We start from the raw sequence: 12555 nt of genomic DNA, 5'->3' as shown, positions 1-12555 counted from the left end.
CGGCTTCCTAAGTACCTACGAGACGCCCTCCAGGAAAAATCCTCAAACACCGGTGTGTTCCGATGCTCTGAGTATATTCACGAATAAGTCCTTGTCATTTTCCTCCCAGGAGGATAGTGAGAGAAGTGCCCCGAGAGTGTGGCCTCTGTATCGGAAACTTGGCTATACAACTGGCAGCGTCACAGAAGTTGGCAAGGGAATATGGAAGCCGAAAATCCAGATTCCCACTCACGCTAACGTACCTTTGGGCAATGAGGTGTGAGAGATGGTGCTCGGGAAACCCTTCGTAATAGGATCTAATATAGGTATGGCCCAATTCATTTGTGAAATTTAAACTAAACTCAAGGTAAACTCACGTTGAAGTCTAGGCAACATATCTCTCTTTTAGCGAAATCGTATTGTAGGCTCATTGCTCCTAGCTCGTCCGTCTGTCCCTACAAAGACCACTTACAATATGAGATCTGTTTGTGCAAAACTAGTGCAATCGTTTTTCATGATTGTGCACTCACATCCAAATTATAAGTCTGAATCACTCGTTCACTACAAGTCCGTTTCGTTTATGCTCACAGAGTCAGTTATGAGTTTGAATTCGCAAAATATATAACTTGATTGACTTCCTGTGAGTTATTCTCTGTGTGCAGTTCTGGATGGGAAAAACTCAGACATACTCCTTTTCAAAACTTTTGTGTCATAATTGTCTCTCTCTCTCAAAATAAGAAAAGAATAATCAAAATTCTCTCCTTTTAATATTGATACAGAGTTTTTACAATGAATCAAATAACTATTGCATAGCTCATTTGGGGTTGTAAACTTTAAGATCCGGCAAGAAGATATTACTCAATACGCTAGATATACAAATTTAATTTAGTTATTATTAAACTATAAATAAGTGATAAACACACAGCTTATATAATAATGGATATTTTATTATGACAATATTAGTTTATAATAAATATTCATATAATAGTTGAACAATTAAATAAACACTCGATAAGTTCTATTTTCTATTCCCTACTATGGTTTCTTAATGTAAAGTATACTCTCCATTTTGATTTAAGACCACAAAAGCTCCTTAAGCATAGATCATATCTTCATACGTGGCATTTAGCTCATTATATCAGATTAGTACTAAATTATAATAGTATCTAAGAACGCTTTAATCAATTTAGACCTTGTGCAAATCAACAACAGAACTGATCCCTAAACCTTTGAAATCAATTGTAGTCTAATTGGGATTATGGAACCTGAATCGCATCTTTAAGTGCCTAATGTACGATGAATAACTAACTTGAAAACTCATTTCAGTCATGGGATCCCACCTTCCTCTGTTCTTATCTTGCAGCGCACATCCACGCACTTATAAGTCTAGAATAGTTTCAAAACTTTTATTTGCATGCTGCTTGCATTTTTGCCTTTACTACCAAGATATGGTTGTGTTCCATAAAACATTATTAAGAACCACTTTTTAGTAAAGATTTGTAACTTAAAACCTCTTACAGAATAGTGTGGACTTTTCGTGTAAAAAGAGTTAGTCAATGCTGTTGCCTTTTAGTTAATGCCAAATATTCAGGGTATTACAATTTTCGTCTTCACCATTAGGAGAGGTAACCAAATCGTGTTCTATTTGAAATTGAACAACTCGTAAACCCATGCGTTCTCATAGTTTGACATAACTGCTTTGACTGAATATACTCTCTCTCAATTGTAGACGCAAAGCTGTGGTTCTATGTTCAAGCACATAAGTGTGAATATACAGCCCTTAAGCGAGGCGTTTATAGGCGCATAAATCCTCTTCTCTTATCCTCTTCTTCGGATAGAAAGATACGATATGATATCCAGCTCTTGTGTTTGAGGTTTCCAGCTTACCAAAAGTAAAATCGAAAGAACACACAATTCCTCTGCACGCTCAAATTTTGTGTAGGCATATATTCGCGTTAGTAAGAGCATAGATCTGTGTACTAATATACATAATGGGCTACACTCTCCTATTTAATCGAAAATGGACCTATGGTCGTTTAGGTGAGGTATAAGTCTCTAGTATCAACGGTGTTATATACAGAGTCTAGTCATCTCGTGGTCCAGGTCTTGTACAAACTCTTTGTATAGGACACCCCCCCTCACACGTCTCCACATGAATGGTTAAGATCTACAATCTGTAGTAGTTTACAACACTTGCAAACCTCTACAAAGTGGGTCATATCCGTAGTGTCACAAGGATTAGGTATCCCACCTTAATCCTTATACTACAGGCCTATTTAGGTTATCAATTAAGGCATGATTCACTTGTATATCACATATACATGCTTAAGTTCACATAAGATAAACAAGGAGCTTTGTTTATTGGATATAAGTAAATGCCAGAATTCAATAAAACTTATTTTATTCATTAAACAATGTGTATCTTTACAAAACAATGAGACTCCGGGAGAATTAGGACACCAATCCCAACAATCTCCCACTTGTCCTAATGACTCGGGAGACTAATGTACAATACAATATAAAAATGTACAATATATAATAAACTAGGGCATACCTAAGTATCATCTCCCACTTGCCCTAGACAAGATGCCGCATGTCCCACAGACCCAAACTCTCCAGGTGACCCTCGAACACTTTAGTCGTGAGGGCCTTTGTAAAAGAATCAACAATATTGTGCTCCGATGCGATCTTCGTGACTATCATATCACCATGATGTACAATCTCCCTGATCAGGTGATATTCTTGTTCTATGTGCTTACCCCGACGATGAGCTACTTCCAAATCTGAAAGAAACTTCCTCAACCAAACAACCTCTTTAGCTACTTCACAAGCCGCTACCTATTCGGCTTCCATAGTGGAGTCTGCGATGCATCCTTGCTTGATGCTTCACCAGACTACAGCCTCTCCATTTAGAGTAAACACTGACCCCGACGTTGATTTGCGAGAATCTCGATCGGTCTGAAAGTCAGAGTTCGTGTATCCTGTAAGGATCAGATCCTTATCTCCATACATAAGGATGTAGTCCTCCGCTCTCCGAAGATACTTGAGGATCGTCTTGACCGTCGTCCAGTGATCAAATCTTAGATTGGACTGATACCGACTGACAGTCTCTACTGCATAATAAATGTTGAGTAGAGTACACAACATTGCATACATTGCATACATCAAACTTCCTACTGCGGTTCCAACTTCTTTGGGTTAGTCGCTAGCACATGTGTCGGGAAGCTCCAAATCCTAAAATGGCGTAAACTACCTTTACGGCTGCTCTATAACTCAAAAGGTGTTTCAGAAACACTTTTCGAGGGAATGTTGTTCAGGATATAACATGCAGTCTACACTGCATAACCCCAAAACGAGTCTGGAAGATGAGCATAACTCATCATAGACCGAACCATATCCAACAAGGTTCTGTTTCTCCTTTCTGATACACCATGTTGCTGAGGTGTACCAGGAGCCGAGAGTTGGGACGCAATCCCATGTTCTATCATATAGTTCTGGAATTTGAGGTCCATATACTTTCCACCACAATCAGATCGTAGTGTTTTTATCTTCTTACCTAACAAGTTTTCAACTTCAATCTTATACTCCTTGAACTTGTCAAGGGCTTCAGACTTACGTTGCATTAGGAAGAGATACCCAAACCTTGAATAATCATCTATGAAAGAGATGAAATATTCATACCAACCTCGAGCTCTAACATTCATCGAACCACAGAGGTCTGAATGTACAAGCTTCAAGGCTTCCTTGGTTCTGTAACCTTTTCTAGTAAAAGGTCGTTTATTCATCTTGCCTTCGAGGCATGATTCACATACCGGTAAGGAGTTTTCTTCTAAACTCTTTAGAAGTCCACTTTGCACCAACTTCTCAATCCTATTGAGGTTGATGTGACCTAACCTTAGATGCCAAAGATGGGTGTTTTCCTTTGGAGAAACCTTTGGTCTTTTAGCTGTTGTTTTCATACTGAACATTTTAGTGTTAAACAAGGCTTTTAGGACTAACGGCCTTAGTACATATAAGTTATTTTCTATTGAACCATAACCAATCTCCATTCCATTCTTGAAAATAAACACTTTGTTCTCAGAAAAGGAGACAGTGTAGCCTTGTTCAATGAGACAAGAAATCGAAATTAAGTTCCTCTTAATATGAGGAACTACAAAAACATTATCCAGTAACAAATAACGTTTCTTGTCAACAAATAACTTTAGCCTGCCTACAGCAATAGCTGAAACAACCTCATCAGTACCGACTTAAAGAGTCATCTCTCCCTGTGGCAATGTTTACCAGGAACTGAATCCTTGGTAAGAGGAACTGGCATGATTGGTAGCACCTGAATCGAGAATTTCGGTAGAATCATCATTCTCTACCAAACACGTCCCCAAGACCAATAAATCATATTTACTATCTTGTCTTCTCTTTCGGAGAGTAGTGGGATCGAGGTCGTTTGCCACGAAATTTATTTCACACGATTCTTTCCACTGTAAGTAATCAGTCATTTTAAAAACTTTAGATGGAAATACTAACGAGTTGCTGAAAAGAAAAACACATTGACCTACGTTAGGTTTTAATCAATTACCCGTTGTAAAACAAAACAACATCCAATAAGGTTTTAGAAAAACTAACATGAACCCCGTGTGACATCTAGTTTTGCAATGACACTTCAAAGGTTTAGGACAAAAGCCACCGAAGGGAGGTCACTTATCCCTCCTCTGAATTGAGAAGTTCTCAACCAGTCATTAATATCAAAACAACTCTTGCTCCTATAATGACTAGCCATCATTGATTTGGGCAAGAGATCATTAACTTACTTAACAATCTCCTATAAGTGTGACCCGCCATTTTAAGCCCTAGAGGTCCGTCCCAAAAGGCCAATCCGAAGGGAAAAAAATTCGATTGGGGCAAAACCTAAAGCGACCCTATCCATTTCTGGAGTTCACCTTGATATTGACCAACTACACAAAACCCATCCGAAGGGGATGCACCAAAGGCGACACGAGGGAGTACAGAATGATCTCACAATGTGAACCAATGACAGAGACCATAAGACGTGTTGACACATACCTTTCACCCACTTACTATAAACACTCTCTCTGTCCACCTTGATATTGACTCATGCAAGCACCATCCAAAGGGGGATGCATCTTGGGCATAACGACGCCAAGCATGAATCTCACGATGTGAACATACAGGGAGAAACGTGAGTGGAATCATAGACATATCTGATACGCCTCTTCCTTCCACTGAATATTTCATAACTTAGGGTTTAGCTTACTTAGAAAAAACACGGCTAAGGATTTTAACTAAGTGACTTTTAGGTTGTCTCAAGAGTAACATTTACCTTGGATAGTGAAACAACTTTTGATCATCATCCATTAAACTCTATAACGGAATCTTTGACTAAATTGTCGCATGCTTGTTGAAAATCTATCTAATTCACCTTTCCAAGTAGGTTCCTAGGTAGGGGTGTTACGTTTCCGTCAACTTAAGAACCCCAGCCTAGCCAGAACCCGCCTTAGACAAAAGGTCCCTTATAGATAGGTTTACAACAAATTTAATCCTACTAAACCGATTTTAAAAGATTAATCTAGGTTACTAAACTTGGCTTCCGCGCATGCGATCGATTCCTACGTTTGCTACAAAAATAAACAATTGAACGCATAATAACACATAAAAGTGGGTTAGCGGAGATTCTTAATGTCGATCGACGCAAGCTCGTTTTCTCATTAATTCTTAGTATAATCACCGCATATTCTACTTAATAGCCCTCATAATTCTAAATAAAAGGCTTATAATGACTCCATCTCAAGATCCATGGCCTTGACCCATTCATCCCGGTCAACATCCTCTGTGGCCTTCTTATAAGACAATAGATCCTCAACATCGCCATCTGCTACCATAGCAAGGATTTCCGTGAAACCCAGATAGCGAACGAGTGGGTTTGCAACCCTCCCATACCTGGTTGGACTATCTATGGTGCCCCTACTCTCTCTCTGCCACGTTAAAGTGGACCTTCATGTAGGAACATGGTCTCTAATTAGATGATCTCTCGTTTCATACCTGGCATGTGAAGATGAAAACTTGAGCGCTTCGTGCTTAGAGAGTGTGGATGGTGTCTGATCATCTCACAATGACTCCTGATTCGCTATGCAATGACTATAGTTCCTCATGCTTTGTTTTGCCAAGCACTTAGTTAGATTTCAAAAATGTAGACTCTTCCTTATCGTTGGCCTTTGTCCACCTTACTGGGTGCGATCACGAAAATTTTTGTCATTGCATTGAGTTCATCAGTGCAACCCAATTTTAAGGTCGTTCGATGACCAAAGATAGTGTAATCATACTCTTTTCCACGTGCGCAATTTCACCATTTTAACTTTATCAGCACCAAGTAAGGAAGATTACGACCGCTAGTCATGATTATAAGATGGTGATACAAAACAAATTATTTGATTATTAGATATCTTGATAAAACTCCATTTAATCCAATAATTAAGCCAAAAAAATTAATGAACCCTAACAACATTTAATTTTGAATGTACTTAGATGATTTTAGAATAAATGTCACCTCAGGGTGTACATTATTATTTCACTGAATTTAAGGAACCATTCTCAATTTAAAGCATTACACAAAAAACTCTTATTCTTATAATATTTAATTACCATTGATAGTCAAGAAATCATTAAAACAACTTTTGAATGTTTTCTTTGTAAGTGCTAACCCTTCATTTTTACCTTATCGTCCCACCCCAAACTAGTCTACCTCAGGGAGAGAACATAATTGGTTTGCAATTAACTATATAGATCTTGGCCATTTTGGAGTTCGCTCATTTGTTTCCATGCAATTTTCTTCTAAAGGGATGCTCATAGGCACCAAGAGGCCAAGCATGAAAAACATTATAAACTAATGAAAGAGAGCAAAGGATGTGTTGACATACGTCCCTTCTCCCACTTACTATAAACACTCTTGTCCATTCCCCTTGATATCTGACTCTCTCTCTCAAGGTAGGGTGCACCCAATGGCACCACGAGGTCTGAGCATGTGGACCACGAAGTATAGTGAATTTTTAAGGAGAAAGTGGAAAAAAAGAGCCTTAAACTCATACACATCTTTTTTTTCCACCTAAGTGTGCGCTTTAACCTAGCCGGGTTTATTAACTAGATAAATCCAACTAACGTAATTTAACTAAGTTCATTTTAATTTGTCGACAATCTTTATAACATCTTATATGAATTTTAACAATATATGATTTTATTTATAATAAAGTAATATTTATTGCATGCTTATAAAATATTTGTTTAATTTCACCTTCAAGGTCGGTTCCCAGGTAGGGGTATCTTTCCGTTTCTGTTAGCTTAAAACCACCAGCCTTAGAAACATTCCATAGACAAAGGTCCCCTTTTAGGACAATATTTTATAAATTTAATATTTTTATTAGTCAAATTAATCATATTAAAAGAAAAATAAAAAGATTAACCTGTTCATATTAGAAACACTTTAACATAGGTCTAGGTGAGACTTAGTGTTTTAAACCATTTAAAATTATTAAAAACCTATGTTTTACACGCAACTCTTGATATAGATTCTAATTCCTCAACATTCATTCAACTTATTGGAACCTTTTATATAATTAATGAAATAATTAAAAATACATATACATGCATCTGAATACATTATATCAATATTAATTAATGTAGTATTTACTAAGTAATGTCATGACTCAACACAATTTTATTTTCCATTATAATATAACACTATATTAAACAATAATGAAAATAAGAGCATATTCATTATATGTAATTAGAACACACTACTGCACTTAAAGTTGTGATGCATGAATATGCTTAATTTATGCATGTAATCCAGTGTAATATAACATTTATATTGAATATGCATGCACGAGCAAGCTTACAAATCATGCAACTATATAATACAACATTTATATAAATTATGATGCATTATAAATTATTTCATTCCTAAGGTGGGATTTTTAAAAAGCTAGTGAACTACACATGCCCCCATATACAAATTTTAATCATACTTCAAATGTAAAAATTTTAAAATTCAGAAATACTAAAAAAAAACCAAAGTTTGCACCCTACAAATTAATTAAATTTAATATGATCAATTATATTAATTTAGTTAATTAAAATAATAAAATTTACACCAAAAAATCGAACTAAACAACAACAAACTGCTCCAATAAATAGGCCTTGAGGCTTGAACCCACGACCTGGAAACCGATGACACACACAGTGTCTGACGCTGTGGAAGCGTTTACAACACTCTAACCAGAGCATAGCAAACGCTGGTCTTGAGGTCCTGCGTGTAGCCATAACACTCACGCTCCTCGCAGCGTAAAAGGATAGAATGCACATCTGCTGCTTCGAACTTCTGTCCATCTTGTTTCGTTTTTGCTTGCCTTCTCCGGCAACTCTTTGCCAAGCTCCACGACAACAGGATTATAAACTCGATAGCATAATTAAACTACCAAGACAACGGCTCTTACAACTTTAATTAGATTAGCCAAAATTTTGAAACATCTATTCATCAAAGTCCTAACATTCAAAATGCAAAAAGTACTTACCCTATTCTCTTAATTGATGTTAAAATGAAAAAACATTAATCTATTTGAATTCTTGGCTGTAGGGGAGCATTGTTGATTGTTGATGTTGTTGGTGTGAGTTTGCGATGATGTGTTATGCAGTGGAACATACAAGTTTTCCTAATAAGAACCCAAGTATAAGCCTCATAGTTTCTGGTACAGTCCAGGGTCGAACACAAGGACACAAGTTAAATATGCGACAGTTACTTTTATTCTTTTGCAGTGGTGAAAACAAATAAAGTTGGTGATGATGTTATTGAATTTAGAATATTTCCTATGCGACGAAGTTGAACAAATCAGTTGAATCAAGAGTACAATGAGTTGCCGATGAAGGGTTGAGAAAAGGTTTCAGCTAAGCGCTTCCTAAGATTATGACAAGTTATGCGCATCCCATGCATACACACAAATAACAACACGTCATCTCTCAATGGCACAATGCCAAAATTCCTATTTTCTAGGACGCATGCGACATATACGAAAAGTGATAGGACGTTATGTCTAAGTCTCTATTTCTTGTGCTATGCGAGATGATGAATGATTCACACATAAACAAGGTTGTCACATTTATAATATATCCTATTTTCTAGGGTGCATGCGATGCGTTAATAGCATAGAACTTATGTCTAAGTTTCTATTTCTTGCTTATGCCGGTTCTAATCTAACTTCTCTCAAGCTCTAGATTCTAATCTGACTCTCTCAAGCCTAAAATTCTAATCTGGACTCTCTCAAGTCTAGATTTCTATCTTTTAGACATACTCTTTCAAGTATCTCTTAAAGGTGATGACGCATACATAAGAGCAGTGATCGCATACAGTGTAAATCTTAAGTCAGCTAGCTAAAGATTCTCACAAACCATTCAGAAATTTAGCTACTCATTGCAAAGTGTTTGGAGAGATTGAACATAGATTAAGATGAGAGTTTTCCATTTTTATAAATAAAGTGCCGAATAGAGAATAACAAATAGAATTTAGAGACCTAAAGAAGCCCAGTAAGCAAATGGTTTTGTCGCTTCCCGTGGCCTTTTACACAGTCTTTTTCACTCGAAAACTTCTATCAAATGAAATATTCTTGCCTCTTCGTAAAGTTGTGGCCCTTTCTCCCTTTGTAGCGCTTTTTCGGCATCTCTTGTAAGTGTTGGCCCTCTCTCCCGATCTGGGTCCAGAAATGATCTTCTCGGCTTCTTCGTCTTCTAGCTCGTCTCCGTCCTCTGGAATCTTAAGTATGAGTATGTACCTGTGAACGATTAACGACTCTCTAAACTTATTCTATATGACATATCTGATTACCCTTTTACAATGGTGGCCCTTCCGGTATATTTTTATAGACGCTCAAGGTGAAGAACAGCCCTTTTCCTCTCTAAATGATTTGCAATGATGGGATGGTCAATTATAATCTCCTTGCTTCTGATGCGCCGATTAATGGTCACCAAAGTTAAGTGTACTTGTACCAGGATAGGCTTTAACACGGCCTTCTGTGAAAAAACTACAAATCTCAGAATTTCCGCGGAACCGTTCATTTAAGCTTTCCGTCCCATCATGAATTATTATGCTGTCCCACCTTCTGGAGCGCAGCTCCTTTATGCGGCCAACCTGTTTAGCAATTTTCTCACGATTCGCAATCTTCAAAGCCCGCTGACGCCTATTCCTTTAGACCACATTTCCCTTGCGCTAATGCATTTTTCCTGCACCAAAAATAAGTTAAATAACTGCTTTTTATGCGATGCGCGCATGATGGATCGCAATTTCTTCAGTTAGCGCTTTGAACGTGATTATTGCTTATTTTTACCGTTTACATCCTCTCATTGTTTTAATTTATTTAGCTATAATAACGTGTAATTTCTACCGCATATCATACGTCTTGGATTGGAATCCCGGCGGAAGCGTTAGGATCACCTTGCATTTGATTTTTTCCATGTTTAATATAAACAATACAAACAAGGCTAAAATAGAGAATAAAAGGGATAAACAACATATTAACATGCTTTATGTCACACCCCTCTTGAGTTTTATTCTCCCAAACACAAGAGAAGATGTGAAGACAGTAGACACCACCCTTATGATATTACTAGTCCAACTTTTTACCAACTCAATAAAATAACAAAATACGTAATGTGATTTAATTAATTTTAGTTAGTGGTTAACCAAGGTGTTCCTTCTACATACATTTCAATGCTAAATTATTTCATAATGACTTCAAAGAACCTGATCCGAGTTTCCGCTCTGATGAGGAGTGGCATTCTAGACCTTTAGTGGCTTTCCCAGAATGTTTCGCTTTCGCTACCTTGGAGGAAAATTATTAAATTGGAAAAACGTGAGATAAAAAGCCCAGGTAAGGCGGTTTAAAAAGAAAATCGCTTGTTCTTATAAATTCATTTTGGAAACAATTTCACAATCAAGCATCATCACACATAAAGAATGTATACCCTTCCAGTCTGATAACTGGCCTTACCCATGCTATGATCATGTATTCCCACGGGGTTCTCATGACTATCTCGATATACATATGTGTGAAAAAGTCCCAGTACTTTGTAGTCCGCCGAATGTGCACATGTCGACAATATCTGTTAGACAGCTTGTGGACATTGCTAACAATTCCTTAGGATACAGATCCCAGTTTCCAATGCAACTCATGATATTGCAAAACAACAAGAATTAAATGCAATAAAATAAAATACCAGAAAACACATTTCCCGATCATGCCAATTTCAAAACCTCACACACACCACACACACACATTAAAATATATAGATTCAAACATAAAAATAGAAAAAACCACTCATATAATTCCTCTTGTTAATTCCCTACCAAATCCTCTTGGAGCAAACCCTTGGTCCTTGTTTCTCTGTGAATTTATTCTTAATTTTCCAAAGAAATTTCTAAATCAGCTCAGAAATTCCTCCAATGAATTCTATTTGGTCTTAAAAATAACCTTAAATTTAAAATAACTCAGCGCTTACCCACTGTCAAAATTACCCACAAATAAGGTTTTATAACCCCCAAAAACACAACTTTGGAGGTATTCGAGCAGTCTGGTTGGTCATTGTGTAGGTCCGCGCGCTGGCGCTGGGCGACAGATCTCACATTAGATGCGAGCGTGACATAGGTGCTGGTGTGGGCTGGCAGCGTAGTGTCAAAACATCGGATGTGTGTTGGGATGCTGGGGTTGTGCGTTGCTAACGGAGCGTCCGTGTCTGTCAGAGTAGTGCCTTTGCAATGCACTAGCATGCGCGGCCTGCATGTTGCACTAGGCTGGGCATGTGCGATGCACCTTCCCTGCATCTGGCTGGCAGTTGCTGCAACACGAGTCATAAGCTGGGAGGCTTGGGCGTGCGCATATGACCCGGCATCCGTATCTGTCAAGTGATAGCACCTTGCGCATCGGCTGGGCCGCGCCGCCGTGCTCGCTATGTGCCAAAAGTGGCTGTGTCGATGGCACGCTGGCCTTATTGCATCTGGCTGGGCCTTCTACTTTCCAACATTAATCCATCACTCCTCACAACTCTAAATTAAATGGTTAGACCTGTTGGGGTTGGTGCTCTAAAGTTCGTATCTCTTAGGTTTGTAAACAGTTTGTACAAACGCTTTGTGTTGTTAAATTATATGATATATACTCACATCTTGTATTTTTGCTCAGATTGCTTTGTTTTATTTGCTTTACAAAAACCAATAACAAAAATCCATATGGTATTCTATATGTGACTTCAAGCATGTATGTGGTGACATATAAGTGGATTCATATCTGAGTGGATAACCACAAATGGGGTCATGTAGCATTATGGGATATAGCGAGGAAACCTATTATCCGCGTAATTGCTACAGATGCGACCCACTTTGTGGAATGCGTCACAAGTGTTGTGAGTTTCACAGCATGGTCTGAACTGATCATTCGTGTTGAGACATGTGAGATGGGCGTCCATATACAGAGTTTATATTTAAAGACCTGACGCACAAAGTGTTAATGTCTCAGTACTATAACACCG

This window comes from Benincasa hispida, chromosome 7, assembly GCF_009727055.1.
Source record: "Benincasa hispida cultivar B227 chromosome 7, ASM972705v1, whole genome shotgun sequence".
Lineage (NCBI taxonomy): Eukaryota > Viridiplantae > Streptophyta > Magnoliopsida > Cucurbitales > Cucurbitaceae > Benincasa > Benincasa hispida.
The sequence above is the reverse complement of the archived record's forward strand: the minus strand, read 5'-3'. Positions refer to the sequence as shown.